This window comes from Rhinolophus hipposideros, assembly GCF_964194185.1.
Source record: "Rhinolophus hipposideros genome assembly, chromosome: 4".
NCBI classification, from domain to species: domain Eukaryota; kingdom Metazoa; phylum Chordata; class Mammalia; order Chiroptera; family Rhinolophidae; genus Rhinolophus; species Rhinolophus hipposideros.
The window spans coordinates 100,907,305-100,931,171 of record NC_138050.1 but is presented as its reverse complement, the minus strand read 5'-3'; the positions used below and the strand labels follow the sequence as shown (position 1 = coordinate 100,931,171).

General features: G+C 43.2%; 1 protein-coding gene and 1 pseudogene across 9 annotated transcripts in view; both read left to right on the top strand.

The window, feature by feature from the left end:
• ENOX1 (ecto-NOX disulfide-thiol exchanger 1) overlaps positions 1 to 23,867 on the top strand; it is a 512,775-nt gene that overhangs the window by 87,820 nt on the left and 401,088 nt on the right. For 7 of the 8 annotated variants that reach the window (XM_081045515.1, XM_081045511.1, XM_081045513.1 and 4 more), the window contains exon 2: positions 11,088 to 11,152. The exons of the other annotated variant lie outside the window; for it this stretch is intronic. The gene's annotated coding sequence lies outside the window, so the exon portion shown is untranslated. The remainder of the gene's footprint in view (positions 1 to 11,087; positions 11,153 to 23,867) is intronic. 8 annotated transcript variants of the gene reach the window in all.
• On the top strand, positions 21,706 to 22,858 carry LOC308496916 (hsc70-interacting protein-like; annotated as a pseudogene). Its single transcript has one exon. The product of its transcript is annotated as a hsc70-interacting protein-like (transcript).

Below are 23,867 nucleotides of genomic sequence, written 5' to 3'. Positions count from 1 at the left end.
AAAACAGTAATTATAAAGGTAGCATACTGTGTACTCTATTAATTCACTTCATAAATATTTGTTGAGAACCTATAACGAGTAAGACATTAGGGATGGAGCAGTCGTCCTTGGACTAAGAAAGATGTGGACCCTCTTTGAAGCTCTTAGCAAACACGTGTGTCAGGAGGCCACAGAGGAGAAATATCTGAGAATGATTCCTAGTCAACTGTGTGAAGATGGCAAGGACATCTTATTACTTTCCCATTTCTCATACCTTCCGGGAGATGAAGTTGTTGACCACAGGGAGAAATGAAAGGAATGCTCACAGCATATAAATCTGGGAACATTTAGTGTGAGCAAATCTACTGACTTGTATAGTCTCCAAAGAATTGTAACTTTTCGTTCCAGTGCTAGGTCTTAATAAGTTCATGTCGATAATCGTGCGTCAAGAAAAGGTTAAAGGTCTTTCAACATGCTCTTTTAGCAAAGTGCTTAAGTGCATAAAACATTTTAGAAAACTTCAAGATAGAAAAACATCTGTGCGTAAAAGGATGAACTTCACTTCTCTGGGACATTTACTCAAAAGTCATCAAAACTTGTTGAAAGTGTGATATGCGTGACAACGTACGTCCAGCCCATGACTAGATGAGTTGGATTTTAGTGGAGGGGAATTTGACTATCACGGTCAATAAAGTTGATGTTTAGCTATTAACTTTACAATAGGGTGTTGTAAACTGAAGCCCCATTATAGATTGCTGTGTGAGGGGTCAAGCTAAGTGTGGAAGGAGGTGATGGATAAATAGGGCTACAGAAACTTGTGCAACCTCAGCAATGGGCCAGATCTCTGACTTCATTTGATCCTCAGATTAGTTCTGTGTGGTACGCAGTGTTATCCCCATTTTACAGACAGGGAAGCTTAGGATCAAGAGATGAGGTAATTTGCCCAAGAGATAGAGTTGGCACACAGCAGGAGTTGAATCTGATTTGTGAGTCCAAAGCCAAGACTCGGTCCATAGTGTCCGAAGCAAGTGCCATTTTATTCTTCAACTGACAGACAGTGTAGCTTGAGGGCCACGTGCATTCATTTAGTTACGTATCCACTCATCCACTCAACAAATATTTGAAAACCAGCTTTGTGCTGGACTATTTAGGGAAAGGCAGTTAGGAATTAATTAAAAAAAATTGAACTACAGGATAATACAGTAAATAATAAAGGTACTTGACAAAAGCACGTGGGTGTTTTTTTGTTTGTTTGTTTTTTGTCTATAGACTCAGTACTATTCCTTTAAGAACAGACCTTTAACTTGAGGGCATTTTTTTAAATTAAAAAAAAAAAAGATTGATTAGCTATGAAAACAGAATGAAATCATTTTTAGTTAGCAAAGCCTTTTTTTTTTTTTTTTAATTGCACATCCGTGCTATGTTGGGATGTTGGCCGCGGTGACAAAACGAAGACAAGCTTTGTTTTTCTCCACCTTCATGGTGACAGCCGACCTATACCTATGCCGTGCGCACAACGTTTGTCGTAGCACCTCCCAGATTTCCCAGTAAGTGATGATGCTTTATTGCCTCACCAATTCTGAATCAGTGAAGACTAAATTCGTGACTATTTCAGCATGTACAATTAGAAAACGAGAACTATACTGTTAGCATATTCTAGAGAGCACAGTCTCCCAAGTCAGAAGACCTAGATGTGCACGAAGCTCCTTTCACGTGTGTGGTGGCCTTGTGCGAGGCTTTCCCTCTCTGAGCCTGATTTCCTTATTTAATAGTGCTGGTGTCACATACTGTTATGAGAAGTAAGTGATACAGTACCTGTGGGAAATGCTTTGCGAAGAAGGTTCTAATATGTGCTGTGTGCAGATAGATGTCTGCAGCATCATCGCTCTGTTTCAGGCCGGGTTTCAGGTGTCGTATGAAGATAATCCGGCATTTGCCATTGAGTTCAAGCTGTGAAGGGAGGAAGAACGTAGAGACATAGAAAGGCAGAGAGGTTGTTTTGACTCTAAAGGGAGCAGAGTGTCGGCAGCTTTTGCCTTATCTTTGCCGACTGAGTTCCTCACCGTTTCCAGTGATAGATGCCCCTCGCTTCCTGCTGCTTGTGTATCAGGAGGGGCCTGTAAGCTGTCTCATGGGTTTCCGGTGTCCAATTCTGTAACACATCATCTCTATGTCACATTGTGTGTTCACCGTCCAGACTCAGTTCTCCTTCCATCGCCATATATTGGATCCCTTTTCCTATGGAACTTTACTAACAATTGTCACCCCAATAAACTTTAATTAATAATAATAATAATAAAAACATGTCTCGTAATGGTGTCAATGGCCCAGCACCTTCAGGCCGACCTGGTCCCTGAGCCACCGCTTCCTTTCAGTTACGCTTACCTGTGGCTTGTCTGCTTGCCGGGCCGCCCACTGTCGGTCCATCTTCCTTAGTGCCTTAGATTCTTTCTCGTTGCAGACTCTCGGCATCGAGTCCCCGTGAATTAGCCTCGGTTGGCCTTCACTCTTGTCATCTGTCTTTCCTGGATTCTCTTTGCAAATCTCAATCACCAGACTATCAAAACAGAAAGAAAATGTTAATGATTTGAGAAATTACAGGTAGGAAAATGATGTGTCCAGGCAGTAGAAAGGGTTCCATAGGCAGAGTGGATGGAGAGATGAGCCCTGTGGCAGATGACCTTCATGGGAGTGGGCCCACTCGTGGGGCGTGAGTCACTGTCAGCTTCAAGGGGTAGGGCGCTTGGGTGTTCATCTGACAGCAGGCCAAGAGGCGAGTCTGCCTGTGTGTGCTGGGAGCACGTCGGTCTCATGTGCCTTTGTGAAAGCGTTTGGTAAGAAAGTCCATGGTGAGGGAAAGTGATTTCCGCCTGAACATAAACAGCCACCATGTGTTAGCCCTGAAAAGAGATTTTCTCAATCTCACCTTAAGTGTGTGTGTGGGGCTGGGTGGGGTGGCAGATGCAGCTGACCAAGTGTCTCAAACTCCTTTCTCCTGCAGCCCTTTGGCTGTTCCTGGTCCAGTGTATGTGGGTACCGTGAACTCGACCACGCTGTCTAATAGTGGGGCTGTGCTCGCAACGTAGGGGGGCTTTGGAAAAACATTATTAGAAAAAAGCAGCAGAGAGGAAGTCCGCAGAACAATGAGAAAACAAACAACCCACCTTCAGTAAGAACAGAGAATGTTCTTGAATGTTCTATGACTCACAAGGGCAAACGCAGAGGCAGACACCCCCTCACTGTTCCCCCTTCACATTTCAAAGTGTTGTGGGGAGGGAGTCCCCCAGCTTCTGAGGGAGAGCCTGGCAGATGGAGAATGGGGCCTATTTTTAAATCTTGTGCAGGTAGCACGTAGACTAAGCAGCGTGTCCAGGCTGCAGGGTCCACCCACAGTGTTTTTCTGCTTTAAATACGATCTGAATTCTTTTAGTGCTAATTTTATGTGGTTGAATTTTACTCCTTTAAATAAAGTTGCCAAGACCTGACCTGTTACCTCTTTGGTTCTAGTGTTTTTGTTTTTTCCTTTTTAAAATCTGTGCAGTGCTTCTGGTATTCTTTGAGCAACCTACAGAAATGGTGAGGAGATCCCGATGAGGGGTCCAAAGCGGTACCGTTAGCCTGTCAGTCCCGGGCTCTGTGTTTCTCCCATTTCTGAGGAAGTGCCATCTGTGTCACCCTCTGGAGAGTTTCTGAAGGGCTTGTGTGTGAGAGGCCTTGTCGTTCATAATTAAAATGTCTTGTTGAAAAGCGATGTCACATTGCACTTTAATATTTGTTCTCTGGAAGGTCTGCTTTCATGATATGGCTTGTTTAGTTTTGTCAGCCACCTTTTATGGATTTTTCAAGTAGCATCGAGACAGAAGGAGCTGAAGGAAGGTTGGCAGTGGCACCTGTCTCCTCCAGAATGCGAGTTCTCACATGGAGAACAGTGCTTGGGAGGCTCCCTGCATTTTCTGGGTGACACACAGAGGTGTGTGATGTGTTATATGATCTGCAAAGAAGCCCGGTTCTTCCATGCAGCTCTGCTGATAACTTGCTGTGTGACCTTGGGCAAGACTTGTCACCTTATTTGCCCTCAGCTTCCTGTAATGTAATGGGAACGACAACAACAACAGCACATAAGTCTTCTTTTTGGTCCTTGAAAGATTGTTGAAATGATACCAACATGCGGTGAATTGCAAAAACCATCTATTAAACTCTAGATATTTACATATATCTAGATCTGTATGCATATGGAGATATGTGTATGTGTGGGCACCACACACACAGATTATACCTTTGTTTTCACAGTAAGGGAGAGGTGCTGAAGCTGAACTTGAGTTCTCTCGGTAGGTGGGCCCGACGCTCTCACCACGGGGCATCTTGTGTGGCCCTCAGACCTACTCCCCTAGAAGGAGCCTCCCAGCTCAGTAAATATACCCCCTCCTGTTCAGAAATCTTCGTGGATTTTTCTTTCACATCCAGTCTATCCAGCACCAATGCTGTCAGTTCTTCCTTCAAAACGTATTTCAAATACACCCACTTCCACTGCTCCCATGCTAGGCCAGACCATCGTCATCAGCCTCTGTCCATTGCCTTTGTTTTCCATCCTTTTCCCACATGGTAGCCAGAGTGAGCTTTTGGAAACGTCAAACGCATGATGAGGGTGGAGCCCAGCTTCAAACGAGTCAGCAGCCGCTGGTGCCGCTAGAGTGAAATTCGACCTTCTCACCGTGACCTCCCTGGCAGACCCTAATGGCACTGCCCGCCCTGCCTTGTGCACTGCATCCTAGTAAAGCTGGACTCCTTTCAGTTCTTCCACACACTGCACTCTTTCTTGCCTTAAGGATTAAAAAAATATATATTTATTTTTCTAGAGTAGATGTAGGTTCCCAGCAAAACTGAACAGAACTACAGAGTTCCCATATAACTCCTGTCCCCACACAACCCTCCATGCATAGCCGCTTCCCACCATGGACACCCCCACCAGATACTACGTTTGTCGCAAGTGATGGGCCTACACTGACACATCATCACCTCAAGTCCTTAGCTTCACGTGGGGTTCACTCTGGGTGTTGTGCGTTCTATGGGTTTGGACAAATGTCTAATGACATGTCTCCAACATTACAGTGTCATACAGAATAGTTTCACTGCCCTGAAAATCCTCTATGCTCCCCTACTCATCTTTCCCCTTCCCTAATCCCTGGCAACCACTGAGAGTTTTACTGTCTCCATTGGTTCATCTTTCGTAGGATGCCATTTACTTGGATCAGACAGTATGTGGCCTTTTCAGATGCGCTTCGTTCACTGTCATGTGCATTTAAGGTTCCTTCATGTCGTTTCATGACTTTAAGTAGTTGGCTGTAGTTTTTTGCTCTGCTTGGCTTTTCCTGCCCACCCCATATGAGGAGCCTCGCCTATTACACACCCTGCTGTGTGGTCTTCACAGCACCCATGACCCTCTGACATTTTGTTTTTTGCTGCCTGCCTGCCTCTCCCAGTAGATCCTAAGCTGTGTGGCAGGGGAGGCCTTGTCTGCCTTATTCCTGCCTGTCCTCCCATTGCCTAGAGCAGTACTTGGTCCATACTAGGTGCTCAGTAAATGTTTGAAGAGTTGAAGGCATGAATGACCTGAATATCAATCCCCGTTAGCTTTACTCTTCTCTTCTACTTGGTTTTCAAGTGACAGACTCTTTCCTTCATACCGATCCAGGTTTTGTTCAGAGGAAGAGGCAGACATTCATGTTAAGTCACTGAGTCTGAGACTTATTTCTTGTTCACCTTTGGCTTCTGAAGCTCTCTTGGTTGTCTGCTGAATTTAATGGGTCTCCAGGCGAACGCCGTTGGTAGCCTTGGTGGGAATCAGTCACATTGCAAGGGAGAACAGAGGCAGTAGAAAATGATTAAGGGAAACCAGCAGAAAAGTATGATTTAACACTTACTGAGTCACACATTGTACTCAAAGCTGTGTAGAACATAAAAAGCGAATTAGGAGACAAGTCAGATATAAAATGAGTGAGCACACAAATACCGCAGAGAGGAAGGTATTTCTTCCGATGCCTTCTCTCATTTACCAAACTGTAGTCCTATCAAAATATATATGTTAGTTCAGGAGAGAAACAATGCAGCCCGTTCTGAGGCCTGGTCATGCCCTGAGAGGCCTGCAATTTCATTACGGCTCTTTAAAGAAACTTTCTCTTAAGGTGAACAGACTTTCGAGGGAGGCCAAACCAAGTGAAGCTGAGTTTAATGTTCTCATTAAAATGTTAAAGAGGCTTTATTCATGAACGGCTGAAGCCATAATTGCTTTATCCTTGTAAACCATGAAAATATGGGGTGATCTCTCACAGAGGCAGGCACCCAGTCCTCTGACAGCAAGGGCTGTTTCATGGCAAGCTTGGCAGGCTTTAGGGTCCCAGGAGTGGGGTGTCTGGGGGGTATTTTCCAGGGATGCAGAGGAAGTGTTGGCTGGGAGGACCCCTTCATCGATCCGTTTTTCTTCTGTAGGTCTTGTTCTGTGTGCACTACTTGACTACTTGATCTTGAGTTCTAAGTGGGAAATGACATGGGAGATGAACACACATAGGGACCTGCGTGTGATGGAAGGAAGTGGTTGTGTGTGTGTGTGTGTGTGTGTGTGTGTGTGTTTCAGTCCTCCCAGCAGCAGTAGCGTACTGAGATGAGAACAGAAGAAGTCCAAAGAAGCTGAGGTTCGGGTGAGAGTGAACAGAGAATTCATCTGGAAAAGCTGTCATGTGACTCAGGGGGAGTGGGCCCTCAGAACTGGCTTGGGGAGGTACCGTATTTCCCGTGCTTCTCTTTGTCATCCTTAATCCCCAGGACGAAAACATAGCTCTGCAATTTTTGGTAGTGAATGCGGATGGCAAATACAACTCTTTTTGCTTCCTGGAAATACTTATAATTATGTAGAGCCAAGGCTGAAAGAGTGGTGTACTATTTGTTGGAAACCTCAAAATGAAATTTAGGGGGGAGGAGGAGATGAAAGCATGTTATCTTTTCTCCAATTCCTCATTGTTAGAAAACCCTGTTTGTTAAATGGCAACAAAGCTAGTTCTCATGAAATGTGGTATAATGATATAAGCGGCTTCCAGGAGTTGTTTTCAAGTAGTTTTGATTTTTTTTCCTTTTTTTTTCATTGATGAGCCCTTAAGATACTTTCCTCTATAGATTAAAATACATGTGTCCTAGAGCTGTCAAAGTTTTTTTCTTCCAGGGGTCAAATCCTTCTTTTCAGATGTGAGTACAGGGCATTCCTTCCAACTGGTTCAAGTCTGAGTGGCCAATAGAGTTGAAGGTTAACACAGGAAGATTGCTCTATGTGATTGGATCGGTTTCTTCCATCTTGATCCAATGATGTGAATGTCAGTGTTCATATCAGAAAAGCTCTGATAGTTTTTGAACATGAAGAAAGTGAATTCCCATTTCTGGAACACTGTTGAGTATACAAAATACATTTTTTTTTTTTTAAATTAAGAGCTTCAGAGCAAGATATAACAAATTACCACTGCTGGCTGAGCCAGCTCCACCTCTAAACTCTCGGTTTATTGGTATGGGATGCCTTGCAGTTTCTATTTTGGGGACCTGCTAGCCTGGTCCCTGAATTCTGAGGTGAATCCAGAGAGGCGGAGACTTTTCGGGTTCTATTCAGCTACAGCTCAGCTAGTTCTGTCTGCCCTTCCCCTTATCAAAGCGAGGATTGCAATCCCTTTCCTGGGCCGTAGAGTGAATCCGTTCTGGAGCTTTCTTGGCTTGCATAGAAAATCTTGGTGGCCTATGGTCAGGTCCTCAGCTCTCTGTTCCAACTAAGACACCACTGGGGAAGTGTGATGGTGTGATGGGACCATCAGTAATATCGGGGTATGTGCAAAGGACTGTGGGAACAAATGGGGATGGCATATTTTATTCCAGGCTACTGTATGTTTCCGAGAACTTTTGTCTGCTTTTCAGTTTTCCATTGTCTCAGTTGCTATTAGGATGTTAATTGTCACCTCTGACTGCTCAGTGTGGCTGCCCAAAGCAGCTTGCTTCCCTTTCTGGTTCTTGACAGTGAGTTACATCCAAGACCCTATGTTGACCTTACAATGAGGCAACAATACTCAAAACCTAGGGGAAATCTTCAAAGTGTATTAGTGTGTGGTGACATTTTCCTCCAGCTACTTAATTCTGTTATTTCTTAGGCTTAGATTGATTGGTCGGTTGTTTGATTAACTCATTCCTTCATCATATATTTTGGGAACATATCCTATATGCCAGCAGTATACAGTACACCACCTAGATACTGGGATAAAAGGGTGGGCAAACCAAATTTGCCTACAAAGTTTCGCTGATAGTTACAGGGGTTGAAAATTAAGGAGTGAAATACCTATAGAAAACCAAATTGCTTTCTTCAATTCGAGGAGTACGTGTGAGATTGTCATATCACTGCCTACTCTGCAGAGTTCTCCACAAGTGCATTTCATGTGGGAAGTGGGACCAGGCATTTTCTCTATTACAATGATTTTCATATATTTATTAAGCTGTTACTTGTAAGGCTTCCTGATGGGGCCTTAAATGAGCCTTTTTTGTGTGCTGCCTGTGTCTTTGTCAAGAAGCAGTCTGTTAACTCTGACCTGTGTCATTCATCTGCCTCGGGCTAGTAATTACCCACATTTCAGTCATTCCAGGAGTGTTTGGGGGATCTGCACAAAGAGGGAGAAGACCAACAAGAGGGTGGGGTTCATGGTGGGTTGGAGGGAATGCACTTAGGGAAACCTTGGTTGGAATGAAATCCTGATGTCTAGTAATTTTACATCTTTACACCCTTTGAGCACAGCAGCTGAATATTCTAGAATGGTTCTACATTTTAACATATGCTAAGAAAATGCTAGCTTCCTCCATTAAAAAAAAATATATTCTTTTTCTTCTCAACTGTCGCCTGGCCACAGGCTGGAAGGATGTCAGCAGTCCGAGGGTGACAGTGGGACAGTAGATGAGTCCAGCAGTTGTTCTGACATTGCTAAGCTCTGTGTCTGGGGGGAGGGGGGATGGTTATGTAGGAATAACAGAGATGCAGCTCTAGGGAAGGAAGGCGCAAAAGGGAGGGGAGTAGACTACTGGGGCTCTTAGTGAAGAAAAGGGAAAATGGATCAAGATGTTTGATTGTCCTTGCTTCTCTCCCTTATCTCCTTCTTCTCCTATAAGGAGGGTGTGAAACAGCAGGCCGATTGAAAGAGAGTTGAATTAGAGCTGGGAGGGCACTTGGAGTTAGTGAGGGAGAAGGAAAATGAGTCATAGAAATCACCAAAGTAAGAGAGCAGGAAGGCGATGGGACAGGAAGTACTTAAATGTAGGGAGAAGAGGGTCCCAGAGAGGGGCGTGCACAGGGGTCACAGGGGTCACAGGGAGTCTCGGTTCCTCCCAGCGGGGCACCTGCCAAATAGCCACTGCCCTTCCCCACAGACCTTTTCCTGACTTTCCTATTAACTTCAGTGCGCTTCCTTGATGGTTCCTGTATTGCTGGTTGCGATGTCCTTGCCACTCTGTGTGATCAAATAGCAAACTTGGAGGCCCAGTTGTGTCTTGCCTGCGCCCTTGCAGCGCTCAGCAGACTTCTGAGTCTGTGCTGCTCGCATTTGATGTTCGCCATTCCTCCTTGTCTACAGGTAGACAGTTGAAAGGGAAAAAATGTTCCTAAGGGCTGCCGCATTTATATCTCATGCATACAAATATTCAGAGCAGTTGGAAAAAAGATTGTGAAATGAAGATCTAATATGTTCGCAAAGTCAGGGAGTTGCCTCTTTCAGTACTAGTCTGGGTATCTGGCCCAATCCAGCACCGTGCTCTCTGTGCCTGTAGATGGGCTCGTTCTTGAAACAACTCTTTCTCTCTTTAGAAAGCTCATTCAGGAAACCTTCCCAATATTCCAGGCCTGGCTCAGGGGCTTTCTTCGTGTGCACCCGTGTCTACCTCTGCACCCGGTGCTGATCTTTCCCCATTCGAGCCACCTTTCCATGTTGTAATTTCTGTCCTTCCACCAGACTTTGGCTCTGTACACAGTGTTGGTTACTATGGAGTACTTACGTAGATGTTCACTAACTGGTTAGAGAATGAATAAGTGGCCTAGGATGCTGGTCTTTGAGTGTAAAATAAAATTCTTCTAGGATTCGCTTTTACATATCAGTTTACAACCAGCCTACATGTTCTAGAAAAGCAACCGTGATTTAGCCAGTGGTCAGGAGTTTCTGAGGAGTTTTGGAGGTCCCCCGATTCATGCAACTGTAATGAAGAGATTGTGATTCCCGGACACCAAAGGGCAGTCTCAGAGTGTCAGGAAACCTCTTTCTTTTGATTCTCATAATCGCGGGCCAGAGGCATAAGGCACCTCAAACCAAGCCTCTCAGACTTTAATGTACTTAAGAATCACCGAAGATCCTGCTAAAATGCCGATTCGGTTGCACTGGGTCTCAGTAGAGTTGTCAGTTTCGGCGTTTCAGGCTCCCTGGCGATGCTGGTGGTGCTGGACCATGGACTCGACTTGAGTAATCAGGCTTTAAAGTACTTTCTTGAAAATAAAGTTGGGATTTATTCTGTGAAAATGTCTAGATGCATTTTTATAGTTTGCAGAACAACAGTTTCTGAGAGAAAACTTATCAGCATCTAACTCTTATTTTAACTTGGAAATTTGCAAAAAGTCTTTCCCACACTTAAAAATAGTAATCCCATGCTGGCCAGCCCCCGAAAATGCCTCAGAGCGTCACTTTAGACGATTCAGCCCTTAATGAACATACAGCTGCATGTATTTGGGTTTTCTCAGGTTTGGGCACCCCGGCCCTGGTACTGGCCCTGGGGTAGCTGCCTCGGCATCAAGGCCTGCTTTTAAAGCAGAAAGAGTTCTTCGGAAGATTGACAGCTCCAGGGTTGTGTTTATGATGAGACTTTCACATTTATCGATTGATGCCAGGTTAGCACCATGCAGAGACCTTCTCCAAGAGCAAATGGCTGGAAACAAGAAAGGGCAATGTTTAGCTCGAACTTGGCAAGCAGAACCTTGTATCTGCTTCCGTATGTTCCAACAGCTCTGAATTTCATGTTTGACGTTTCTTTCTAACAAGGTGGCCTTTATTTTACAGGTCCTTTGCTGCAGCATGATGCCATATTTATAACACGTGGAGGACAGACAGCTCACCATGGTCAGGTAAAAGGATCGAGTGTACAGCCAAGTGACAAGCAGGATGAATGGCAGGATGTGTGTCACTGTGAGAAGTGATTCAGTCATACTGTTGACATCATTGTCTTACGTGTGTTTCACGCACTTGTGCCTGGGGTGCAGAGGGCCTGTCCTAGGGGACCTCAGGGCACTGATGTGCCCCAGAAGTACCCACAAAGCCCCTGCAACGGGGCCTATGTAAGTAACCCGTGAGCAAACAGGACTGGTCCTCTGACATCTCTTCCCATCTTCTGCAGAGTGAACGCAGAACGATTACTATTGTTCATCTTTATTACCTTATCAGAAGGCTTTTATCTTTTCAACGTTTATGTAAATATGCGAATACTGAAGACTCTTCTAATTAAAATCTTATCTCTGTCCCTCAGTCTGAAGTTGGTTTTCCAAAAATTCTTTGCATTTTTTTTTTAAATAAACACATGTGTCACAACTTTGATTTGCCCAAATAGGTCACCAAGATTAATTTTCCATTAACCTTTATTGCTTCTGTTTCTTTTTAATCATCTTTTTAGAGGATTAAACAGTCGCCATTAGGTCAGCCTCTATATAGAATATGTCATTATTTTCTTTGATGGGACGGATGAGGCAGGTGGTCCAGTGACTGAATCTGGCCCCAGGAACTGAGTCAAAGGACCTGCAGATACACCCACACGAGTTCTGTCAATTGTGGCAGCTTTGCCATTGGTCTCACTTCTTCTGTGACCCCGTCTGTCTTGGTTTTCTCTGGTGGCTGTAACAAATAGCACAACCTGGGTGGTTTTTACCAGCAGACACATATCTCGAAGTTGTGGAGGCTGGAAGTTGGAAACAAAGGTGTTGGCCGGGTTGGTTCCTTCTGAGGCCGTGAGGGAGAATCTGTGCCCCTCTCCTAGTGTCCGGTGGTCTCAGGCGTTCCTGGCCTTAGATGACCATCCTCTCCCTGTGTCTTCACATTGACTTCCTTGTAGGTATGTCTGTCTCTGTGTTCAAAGTTTCCCTTTTTATAAGAATGCCTGCCATACTGGATTACGGACCAGTATGCACCTTTGAAATACAGTGACCTTTACCTGTGTGAGAAGTTAAGCCACTAGCATCTTTTTGGAGGACACAATTTAACCCCAGCACTGTCTGACGGAAGGAGACTTGATCCCTTTTGGTGTCCCCTAAGGCAACCAGCACAGTGCCTGTCGCTTAATATTGGTTGAATGAGTGAGGGGCAGCGGCTGTAAAGGCCCCGGGCCAATTGGATTTTCACAAGCAAAGTGCAGTGACCAGATGTGGGAAGGCATCATGCTGAGCCCTGTCCGCAGTGACCTCTGACTTTCAGGAGAGTCCAAGTTGAACAACATCATACGTGGGAAAAGATTTTCCCTTTAAAAGCAAACCCAAGTAGCATTTTCATAAAATGCAGCCCTCTGTGTGAGCATGCCATGCTTTCTCTGTTGGCATCGCAGGCTGAACTGCCAATTTGCATGTCGCCTCTATCAGTACATAAAGATATCTTTCCAGCTAATTCAATGCCATTTAAATCATACTTAGGCAGGCTATTCTTTCTTTCCAGCTGCATCGCTTTGCACTTATTAAATTTAATGTTTGGTTCCCTCCCCTCGCACTAATCTGTAAATGCTATCCTGACACAGACCTGCTCCAGTTGTGCTTTCTTTCTTTTCTAGGCTTCTTTTGCATAGAAGTTATAAGTTATATCTTCTGAGGGTTTAGATTTCAGTGTTGATAAAATATGAGGATACTGGTCTCCAGGTAGCACTTAAATGATCCATTCTTTAGAGATGTTTATGTAGAAAACCCTTATTTCCTGTAAGGGTAGAACTTTCTGATCAGGTCTACTGTTACTTCCAAGAAAATATTACCTTTTTATACCCAGACAAAGCCTTCTGCTGAGAGAAGTCCAAGGCCAATGGTGGATTTCCTTCTGGGAGTGAAGTTAGGCCTTTAGAAGCCCCGTGAATTCACTTTAGCCCCTGGGTGAGCGTGCCATGGAGGCCAGCCACGGTGTTGATGTCGCCCGTGTGGCTCAGGTCCCTGCCTCCCCAAGGCTGCACCGCAGCGGCTGGGACAATTGATTCTCAGGTGCCTCGACCCCATAGGAGCTTTCTGGTTCCTGAGGGTGAGATACAGGCTACCTCCTGGCCAAGCGATAGCATTGACCCAGACAACACTGAAGTTACGAGGTGATGACAGGAAGTAGAAGATGAATATGAACATGAAAATTACTTTTAGCATGTCTTTTAGCATGTTTTTTTTTTTAACACATGCTTTTTAATTAGTATAGATACCTTAGACAAGACTAATATTTAGAGGAGTTCCACACTATTACATCAATGGTGTGAATTTCTGACACTGACATCAGTCCTAAGAAAGTTGGTAAATCAAGGGACACGGGTTTATAGAGTGTGTGAGGCATGCAGGAAGGGTTCCATCAAATGCCCGACACGGACTTGTGACTCCATCCCGGTGCCTCCAAACGCTCACTTTCCTCTTCCATTTTGTTCCAGAGCTTACTACCCTCCATCAGACGCCTCCTGTAACTTACCATCTGACTCTCCCCCTTGTTTGGTTTGCGGAAATGTCTAGGGCTTCAGTAAAATGAAAGGAATTAATTTGTCACACAGTGACCAAAATCAGAGTGATGGTGGAAGAGCCCTTTGCCAATTACCTGTAGAGCTCTGGGAGCAATTGCATTCTGGTCGTTAAACTGTCCTTAAGTATCTTGCTACATACTCTAAAATATGTACTACAGTTATAACAGTCTAATAAATCTTATCTCAATAACTAGGTTATTTTATGTATACCTAGTACTTCTCTACTATTAAAGAAAAAATAAACCAGAAGTAAAACCTCTAGTGCCTTGAAAAATAATTTATGGTTGCTTAGTCTTTTCCCCACTTCCATTTTGCATTCTTCAGTTTCACTAACCTTAGATTTCTGTAATTTCAGATGTAAGAGCTTTGTGTAATTGATAATAATATAGTCATTATTAAAGTCTGATTTAACAGAAAATTGGAAATGATTTTTATGTCCTTTTAGTTAGTAACGTGGTAGTTTTTTTAGACTTCTGAAATTAGACAGTATTTATGATGCATGGAAAATATTTTAATTAAATAAATTGTGCTTTGAAGCAAGATTCTATCAACCTTTCTTAGAAAACGTTTGCACATGGGTAAGTTAAAATACGAATCTTAGTGTTTGTTCTCTCTGAGATCTTCTTCTGCCTGTATCTCTTGACGGTTCTTTCTTCGTTTCTTTTAAATCCATGAGTCTCTGTTCAGTGCTTTTAAGCTGATAATATAAAAGTAATGAAGAAGAGCAGGTCTGCCAGGGTTCCTGGCAGAACTCAGAAGCTTGGCATTCTCCTCCATCGCTCGCTTCCCCTACATTTAGTTATCACCAAGCTCTGTCAAGTTTCTGTAATTCTTTCATATTTTTACTTTCCTTTTCCTTTTCATCTGTGACCATCCTTTTCTTTCCCTTGTGTTTGTCTGACCATACAGTGTGTTCATTTGTTCATTCTTTTGTTCATTCATTCATTCATTCATTCATTCACTCATTCATGTATGATCCTTCTCAGGTGTGCCAAACATTGGTCTGGGGATAGCGTTAACGATGTTATAATTTAGGTGGGAGACGATCGTCCAAAAATTATTGCTATGAGGGAGCTATATACTAAGTATACCTTACATATAGGAAAAAGAGTTTGCTTGGGGGAGTCAGGAATAGCTTTATGGAGAGATGGCATTTGAGTGGAGTTTGGAAGCACTAGAACGTTGCCAGGTGGCCCAGTGGGGTGGAGAGAGAACATTCCAAAGGAGACGGAGGGCGGGCGGCTTAGCAGGGAGGCACGAGGGATCCAGGTGTGTTTTCGCTGACCGTGCTGTTTGAGTGATCCTGGAGCATGAAGTGGGAGGAGGTAACTGAGCTGGACGAGGCTCAGTGGGGCGGCAGGAATCGAGTTGGAGGTCCCCTGACAGATTGCTGAGCCTTCCTTTCTATCTCACTTCTACAAACTCCGGTTGCCGTCAGTTCATCCTTCATGTTGCAACCAGCCGGCCTGTTAAGATGCTTGTCTTCCCTGCTCCCAGGTCGGAGTGCTTCTAAAGGAAAGCGAGACCTCCCTCACCTGACACTGGAAGATCTCAGCCTTTTCTCTCTCTCTTAGTCACTCTGTAAATCATTTACTCATGCTAGAGTCGCCTGCTTTGCTTCTCACATGCAGTTCTTTTCCTCTCCCAGCTTCCATTTTCACAATCCTCTCATCCTTCCAGGTCTCATGCAAATTCCTATCCTTTATGAAACACTTCTCCACTCACACGTACTCCTACCCCCTCTGAACTCCAGGAGAACTTTCTCTGCACTCTTTGCATCCCAATGGCCATGTGTTTCTTTCTGTCACGTTATTTGTGACACTCTCGGAAGGACTGCCCCATGTGGAAGGGAAGGGTGTCTGCCAATGATGTGTCTGACCTGGGTCCACTGCAAGTGCAGCTTCTTGCCTATTGTGGACAATGCATCAGTGTTGGTGATAACGATGGAGGAGACAGGTCCTTCCCCCTGTAAGGCTGTTCCAGAGGTGGAACGGAGGGATTGATTGTCCTATGGAAGAGGCAGTGGTTAATGAAACATCCAGATGAAACTCTTCGAGAATTATTGCTGGGGAAGGTAGAAGGATTACATTAAACCCAAATCAGGGATGTGTACAGAAAAGAGGTCCGCTTTGAAAACTAGTGAGACTGCCATGGGAAGAAGAAACCGAGAAAGCCACTGGGCCCTATGTGACTCGTCTGGACCATGAGTGACGCATTACATAACAGGTGAAAGCACCTCTATTGCATTACGACGCTCTCTGCATCTTTGTGTGATGTGGCCTCTGGAAAACTTGATTCGATTTAAGACTTCTCAGTTGCAGGTCTGGAGACAATCACAAATTCAGAAATACATTTATGAAAGTCTGTTGCCACTGAGCTCAAAAGACCATAATCCTATTACTTGCGATTTTGAAAAGGGTAAACATGAAGAACTGAAAGGAGATATTGATTAAAGAAGTAATATAAACAGAAATAATGGAATCAAAGTAACCGAGGCGATATTGGGCCTAATGGACCTTGTTCTTTTAATGCCTTTCTTCTGCTCTTTGCATGGAGTTGGCCCTGCTGTCGATTGGACTCTGTGCACAGGCAGAGAAGGACGTAATGGAAGAATTAGTATTGCTGTCTATAAAAAACAATCAGTCTGTTCTTAAGCACATCAATCAGTCTGTGAAATCAATTAACTGGAATTGTTTATATTCGGCTTATAAGATAATGAGACGGATGATGAGAAAAGACTGTACGCCTTACACATAGTAGACACTCAGTAAATGCTTCTTGAATTAAAAAAAGGAAAGGACACCGTGGATTTAGGTTAAAAACAACTTCAGTGTAAGTCCTCTGTCAGTACTAATTGAGTCCGTTCCTGCTACTTGACTGACTATCTAATAGTACTGGAAATGTAGATTACGCAATTCCACTGATCTCTGAAGTGAGTTCTCACACTCTGCTGCCAGGCAATCCAGGCCAGCTTTGTGTGACCTTGAGTCTTTCCACTATTTAGAGTCTGAACTGTTTCCTTTCACTAAACTTGCTGCTCTGTAGCGTTCCGGCAGATTGCATTGTTTGAAGCATCATTTTGATGAAGTGACTTCCTCTTCAGAAAACTTCAGTGTCTCCTCTTTGTCTGCAAAGTTACAGACTCCTGTTCTTTGGAGTTCAGTTCACTAGATGACTTTGAGGGGCTTCTGCATTCAGATGCCCCCCACGGCCCCTCCTCATGGAACCCCCACCAGCCTCCTACCCGCACATGCTGGGCAAGACGGACGTGTCTCTTCATCGTGTCTTTTCATGTTTGACCACGCACAGTATCCTCCTCGGACTCCTTCCTCTCACATCTGTACCCATCCAATTAAGAGTCAGTGCCGCCTAAGGCAACAGTTGTATTGCTTGAAACGGTGCATTATCAGAAGCCGTGTTATGAAGATAATTATGTCGGTGGTACAAACCGTGGGAGGGACTAGAGAGACGCAGGCTCACAGTAACAGAGGTGTTTTACCGCAGTTGTTTCAACAATAATGGTGTTTTCAGTCTCTGTAAGAGTGTGGCTTAAAACCCTGAGCATCACTGAAACAATACAACATTGTACGCTATCTCGTTTCACAAGTTTGGAGTGAGCAGAACTGGTGTTTAAAAAAATTATTTCAAAATCTTAATGACCCACTATGGTGAGAAACAGAGAAGAAAGGACTTAAAGCAGCTGTATTGTAAGCACTTGTAAGCAGGGCTTTTCCCCTATGCCAGCAGCCTTAGTCTGCATAAAATACATTTTAGTCCTCAATCGATTGATCACTTTATATTTAATACATGGGGTGCAGACGCTGCAGAACAAATGCCTGTAGTGCTTATTTTTCAAAACCGAGTTTTCTCCCTTTTTCCTCCATTGAGTGGGCCTGTTCCCTTTCCACTCTTTTGCCTGGTGGTTTTCCCCGCTGAATACTCTCTTTTAGGTTAAGTATCAGTTTGAGAATTCTTACAGGCTGTTCTGAAATAAGGGCATCCTTTCACGCCACACAATGCCCAGCACCGTGTTAGGACAGTGAGATGTATTAGTTTGTAGGAGCGTGCGACTATTCAGTTCAGTTTCACCTAAATCCCCAAGTTGATAGTTTCCTTGTATCCTGTTCCTTCTGGACACTGGGCCTTGTCTTAGTGTTGAAAACAAACAAAGGAAAAAGAGTAATCCCCATTTCACTGTCAATGTGAAAGGATGAAGAGTGACTGGTAAGTTTCAGGTTAAAGATGAGTACACGATTTAGTTCCTGGCCCTTCCTGAAACTCCATTAAAATGATGTTTAAAGGGAATTTTTTGTTTTGTTTTAAAGGCACACACCCATAAGAACAAAGAAATGAGGCAACAACCACAGCACTTTGGAGTCTGGGCTATAGACAGATGAGAGGTAGCTTACTCAGTTGGCCTGAGAAAGTGGAATTTCAATCTGGCAGAGGAGAAAGGAAGAGGTATAGCCTAATTTACATTGACGAACTCTGCAAAAGCTCAGGAGTTTTCAGCAAAAAGAACCCCTTGGAAATGAGAGTGAAGATGGAATTAAAATTAAAATTAAGAGTATTGGTTCAAAGTTCAGATCTGCTTTCCATCTTTATATAAGGAGGTAACTGCCCCTCTTTCACTCCAACAGAAGAATGGAACTTATTATTAGTAGTATTATTTTTTGTGGAGATGATAATGTAGAAGGTTTCTAGATTAGAAGGCATCAGGAAAAGTTAAGTCTTGCAATCAGGGAGATTGTACTGATTCACCAAACCCTGAGAACCACAGCTACCGTCTTCTTTCTGCCCCATAGCCCGAGGGCAGCCAGGGTGATACCCCACCTTTAGGAGACCTCCATGGGTTCTGACCTAAAATATAAGACTCAAGGATACTGATATGAGGGCTGCCCCCAAGGAAGAGGCCTAAGCAGAACGATCCTAAACTAAATGTCAAATCAACACCGTGCCCCACCCCCAGCCTTCCTGTTGAGTCTCCAGTTCCCTCTCTGAAGTATCAGCAGACAACCAAAGATCATCATACATTTCAGGAAAGTCTCTATCATGAGAGATAGTAACTAAACATGCAAACAGAAAAAGAAAAAAAAAAACTTGGAGAAAACAGAACCTTTGCATGAAGAAGAAATCTTGAAGAAGAAATCTTAAAGGAGAAATAAGTAATGTTCATTGCAGCTTTGTTTACGGTGGCCAAGACATGGAAACAACCAAAATGTCCTTCGATAGACGAATGGATAAAGAAGTTGTGGTACATATACACAATGGAATACTATTCGGCGTTAAGGAAAGATGATATAGGAACATTTGTGACAACATGGATGGATCTTGAGAGTATAATGCTAAGTGAAATAAGTCAGACAGAAAAAGCAGAGAACCATATGATTTCACTGATATGTGGTATATAAACCAAAAACAAGACAAACAAATGAGAAACAAAAACTCATAGACACAGACAATAGTTTAGTGGTTACCAGAGGGTAAGGGGGGTGGGGGGAGGGAGATGAGGGTAAGGGGGATCAAATATATGGTGATGGACGGAGAACTGACTCTGGGTGGTGAACACACAATGGGATTTATAGTTGATGTAATACAGAATTGTACACCTGAAATTATGTAATTTCATTAACAATTGTCACCCCAATAAATAAATTTAAAAAAAAAGAAATAAGTATCCTCAGAGAGACAAGGGGTGATTTTGCAATCATGAAACAACAGAATTTACAAGTGTTAAATGATACATTTAGGGAAACTTCCCTGAATGTGGAGTAAAAAGAGAAAGAATAGAAAATAGTGTACAAAAAATAAGAAACTTAATAGGATTGGTCCATCAGGTCCAACATCCAAAAATAGCAACTCCAGATTGAGACAATGTAGAAAACAGAGGACAGAAAACCATCAAAGGAATAATTCAGCAAAATTCCCCACAACCAAAGATAGGAGTTTTCAGATTAAAAGATGATACCAGCACATCATCATGAAACTTGACAACACTCATGTGCCCCAGTAAATGACAGGGTAAATCAATAAAAAGAAAGACCCAGGATCCCAGCGGCAGGACAGAAACCAGCGTGCAGCGGGACTAGTGATTGGAGGAGGGTGACAGGTGCATGACAGACTTCGTTAAGGTGATGAAGCTGATGGAACACCTGATGTGTTTGTGCGGCGGGGAGATTGATCAATCTGGGGAGGCTTCGGGGGTAACCTGGTGACAAGTACATAGGAAACTAACCCAAATTCAGTGTAACAATGATTCACTCCAAGGAAGACAAAAAGTAACACACGAGAGGAAATGTAACTACAGATTATTACATGACTCAGCTACTAATCATGTCTCTGTAGCTGTAATGATATAAAAATGATATGTAATGATATTTCACGTAACTACAATTGTGGTAGAATTCTGAAAGGATGAGAAGGTGGGGCATGTATGTATATATATATATATAAAGTAACAGAGGCACGTTATTTAAATTTTAGTCCCTTTCAATTTGGCCTCTTTACGGCACTCAGAGACACTGATACTTAATGGAGTAAGCTGGGGACATCCATTTGGGGAAATTGTATAACTATGAGACTTCCAAATAAAATATTGTCAAATTTTCTAATGAGCTACCTGACCTGGCTTTCGTGAACATGACTTCCTTTTACATTGCTTTTATGCCTGAAATAACTAAATATAATTCTTTTTAAAAATTAATTTTTATTAAATTTATTGCAGTGACATTGGTTAGTAAAATCATATAGGTTTCAAGTGTACAATTCTGTAATACATCATCTATCTATATACTGCACTGTGTTCACCACCCAGAATCAATTTTCCTTCCATTTATTTGACCCGCTTTACCCTCTACGGCCATCCCTCTTCCCCCATTACCCTCTGGTAACCGCTAAACTGTTGTCTGTGTCTATGAGTTTTTGTTTGTTTGTCTTGTCCGTTTGTTGCTTTCAGTTTTATGTCCCATGTATGAGTGACGTCATATGGCTCTTGATTTTTTTCTGTCTGACTTATTTTGCTTAGCATGATTGTCTCCAGATCCATCCATGTTGTTGCAAATAGCACTATTTCATCTTTTCTTATGGCAGAATAGTATTCCATTGTGTATATGTACCACATCTTCTTCATCCAGTCATCTACTGAAGGACACTTTAGTTGTTCCCGTGTTTTGGTCACTGTAAATAAAGCTGCAATGAACATAGGGGTACATATATTTTTACGGATAAATGTTTTTAGATTTTTTTTGGGTAGATATCCAGAAGAGGGATTGCTGGGTCATATGGTAACTCTATTCTTAATTTTTTGAGGAACCTCCACACTGCCTTCCATAGTGGCTGCACCAGTCTGCATTCCCACCAGCAGTGTATGAGGGTTCCTTTTCCTCCACAACCTCTCTTGCACTTGTTATTACTTGTCTTATTTGTTGATGATAGCCATTCTGACAGCTTTGAGGTGGTCTCTCATTGTGGTTTTGATTTATGTTTTCCTAATAGCTCGTGAAGTTGAGCATTTTTTAAATATATCTGTTGGCCATTTGTACGTCTTCTTGGGAGAAGTGTCTGTTCGGGTTCTCTGCCTATTTTTGTATTATTTGTTTTGTTGTTGTTGAATTGTATTAAGTTCTTTATATATTTTGGGTATTAGGCCCTTTATTGGAGGCACTGTTTCCAAAAATCTTCTCTTATTGGAGAATTGCCTCTTTGTTTTGTTGATGGTTTCTTTTGTTGTGCAGAAGCTTTTCAGTTTGCTATAGTCCCATTCATTTATTTTTGCTTTTACTTCCCTTGCCTTGAGGTCAAATTCAGAAAATCCTCTCTGAACCCAAGGTCCGTAAGTTTAGTAACTTGTTTTCTTCTATGCAGTTTATTGTTTCCCATCTTATGTTTAGGACTTTGATTCGTCTTACTTTTGGTACACCTTGACGATCATGCCGAGCTTGTGCCCAGGTCTGGAATTGGGGCCGCAGCCTTGGCCAAGCCCGCCGCCTCCCACCGCTTCCCCACCACGGACCCCCTCAAAGTGAGCGAGCTCTGGGCCTTTGTGCAAATGTGTAAGCAGGACCCGAGCGTTCTGCACACTGACGAATGCGTTTCCCTGAAGCAGTGGGTGGAGAGCATGGGGGGTAAAATGCCACCTGCTACCAATTAAATCAGAAGAAAATATCAAGGAAGAAAAAGCAGATAGTAAGGAGGCGGAGGAAAAGATAAAGACAGATGAACAGTCAGGTGATGTAGAGATTGACAGTGAGGGTGTGACTGCCCCAGGCACTGATGCCCCTCAGGAAACGGGAGACGAAGCTGTAGAGATAACTGAGGAGATGATGGATCAGGCAAATGATAAAGAGTGCCTTCAGGTGATGCCCTAAATGGTGGTGACCTATAGAGAGCGTTGACTTGTTCACAGACACCAGCAAGCCGAATCCTCGCTTGGCCACTCTGTCTGGCAGGAGAGCCAGTGTCTTCATCAAATTACAGGAGCCAAACACTGCCATCCGAGCCTGTGACAGACCTACTGAAATAATTCCTGATGCAGCTCAGCTCTGCAAAGGGCGAGGGAAAGCACACGGACATCTGGGCCGTTGGGAAGAAGCAGCCCATGCCCTTGCTCTTGTGTGTAAATTGCATTATGATGAAGGTGCCAGTTTGATGCTGAAGGAAGTCCAACTGAGGGCCCAGAAAATCGCCGAACATCAGAGAACGTATGAGCGGAAATGTGAAGAGTGAGAGATGAAAGAATGGAAAGTGTTAAGAAGCGTCAGGAAGAACCTGAGAGAGCCCAGAGGGAGGAAGAAGCCAGAGGACAGTCAGGTGCCCAGTATGGCTCTTTGTCCAGGTGGCTTTCCTGGGGGGGGGGTGCCTGCTGATTTTCCTGGAAGAATGCCTAGAATGGGAAGAGGCATGTCTGGAATGGTGGGAATGCCTGGGCTCCATGAAAATCTTCGTGATCCAGAGGTTCTTGCAGGCATGCCAGATCCATCGTTTTGGTGCACTCCCAGAATGTGGCCCAGAACCTGCAAATATGTCAAAATATCAGAGCAACCTAAGGGTTATGAGGGTCATCAGAAAATTGTCCGCCAAATTTGGAGTTCAAGTGTAATGCCCTTCTGACAAAGCCCTTGCTGAAGGAAAAGCAATGTAGATCACCAGTGGAGGTGGCAGTAATGCAAACTGGTGTACCTCTGACCTCGTGCAGAAAGCTGGGGTGTTTTGCAGAGAATCCCTACCCCTCTGTCCCAAATGTAGCTGTAGCAATTTACAGTGGTTTGCTGCTAGGGTATTTGTCAGATAATGTTTTCCTACTAGGAATTACAAACTTTAAACACTTTTAAACCCTAAAAATATTTAAAAACAAATTAGAAGGGTGTGTTAAACCCCAAAACAAACAAACACAAATTTGGTACATAGTGACAGATAGCAGTCTAGTTTCATTCTTTTGCACGTGGCTTTCCAGTTCTGCCAGCACCTTTTATTGAAGAGGCTGTCTTTTCTCCATTGTATGCTTTTGGCTCCTTTGTCAAAAATTATCTGCCCATATATATGTGGGTTTATTTCTGGGTTCTCAGTACTGTTCCATTGGTCTATGTGTCTGTTTTTCTGCCAGTACCATGCTGTTTTGATTATTGTAGCCCTGTATAATACAAGTTAAAGTCAGGCAGTGTGATACCTCCAGCATTGTTCTTTTTTCTTAGAATTGCTTTGGATATTCAGGGTCTTTTGTGGTTCCATACAAATCTGATGATTTTTTGTTCTATTTCTTTAAAAAATGCCATTGGGATTTTGATGGGGATTGCATTAAATCTGTATATTGCTCTGGGTAATACGGCCATTTTAACTATGTTGACTCTTCCAATCCATGAGCATGGAATGTCTTTCCATTTCTTTGTGTCTTCTTCAATTTCTTTTAATAATGTCTTATAGGTTTCAGTGTATACATTCTCCTTCACGTCCTTTGTTAAAATTATTCCTAGGTATTTTATCCTTTTTGTTGCAATCACAAAAGGAACTGTATCCTTCATTTCTTTTTCTGAAATATCATCGTTAGTATATAGGAATGGGATGGATTTTTGTGCGTTGATTTTGTATCCTGCAACTTTACTGTGTTTGTT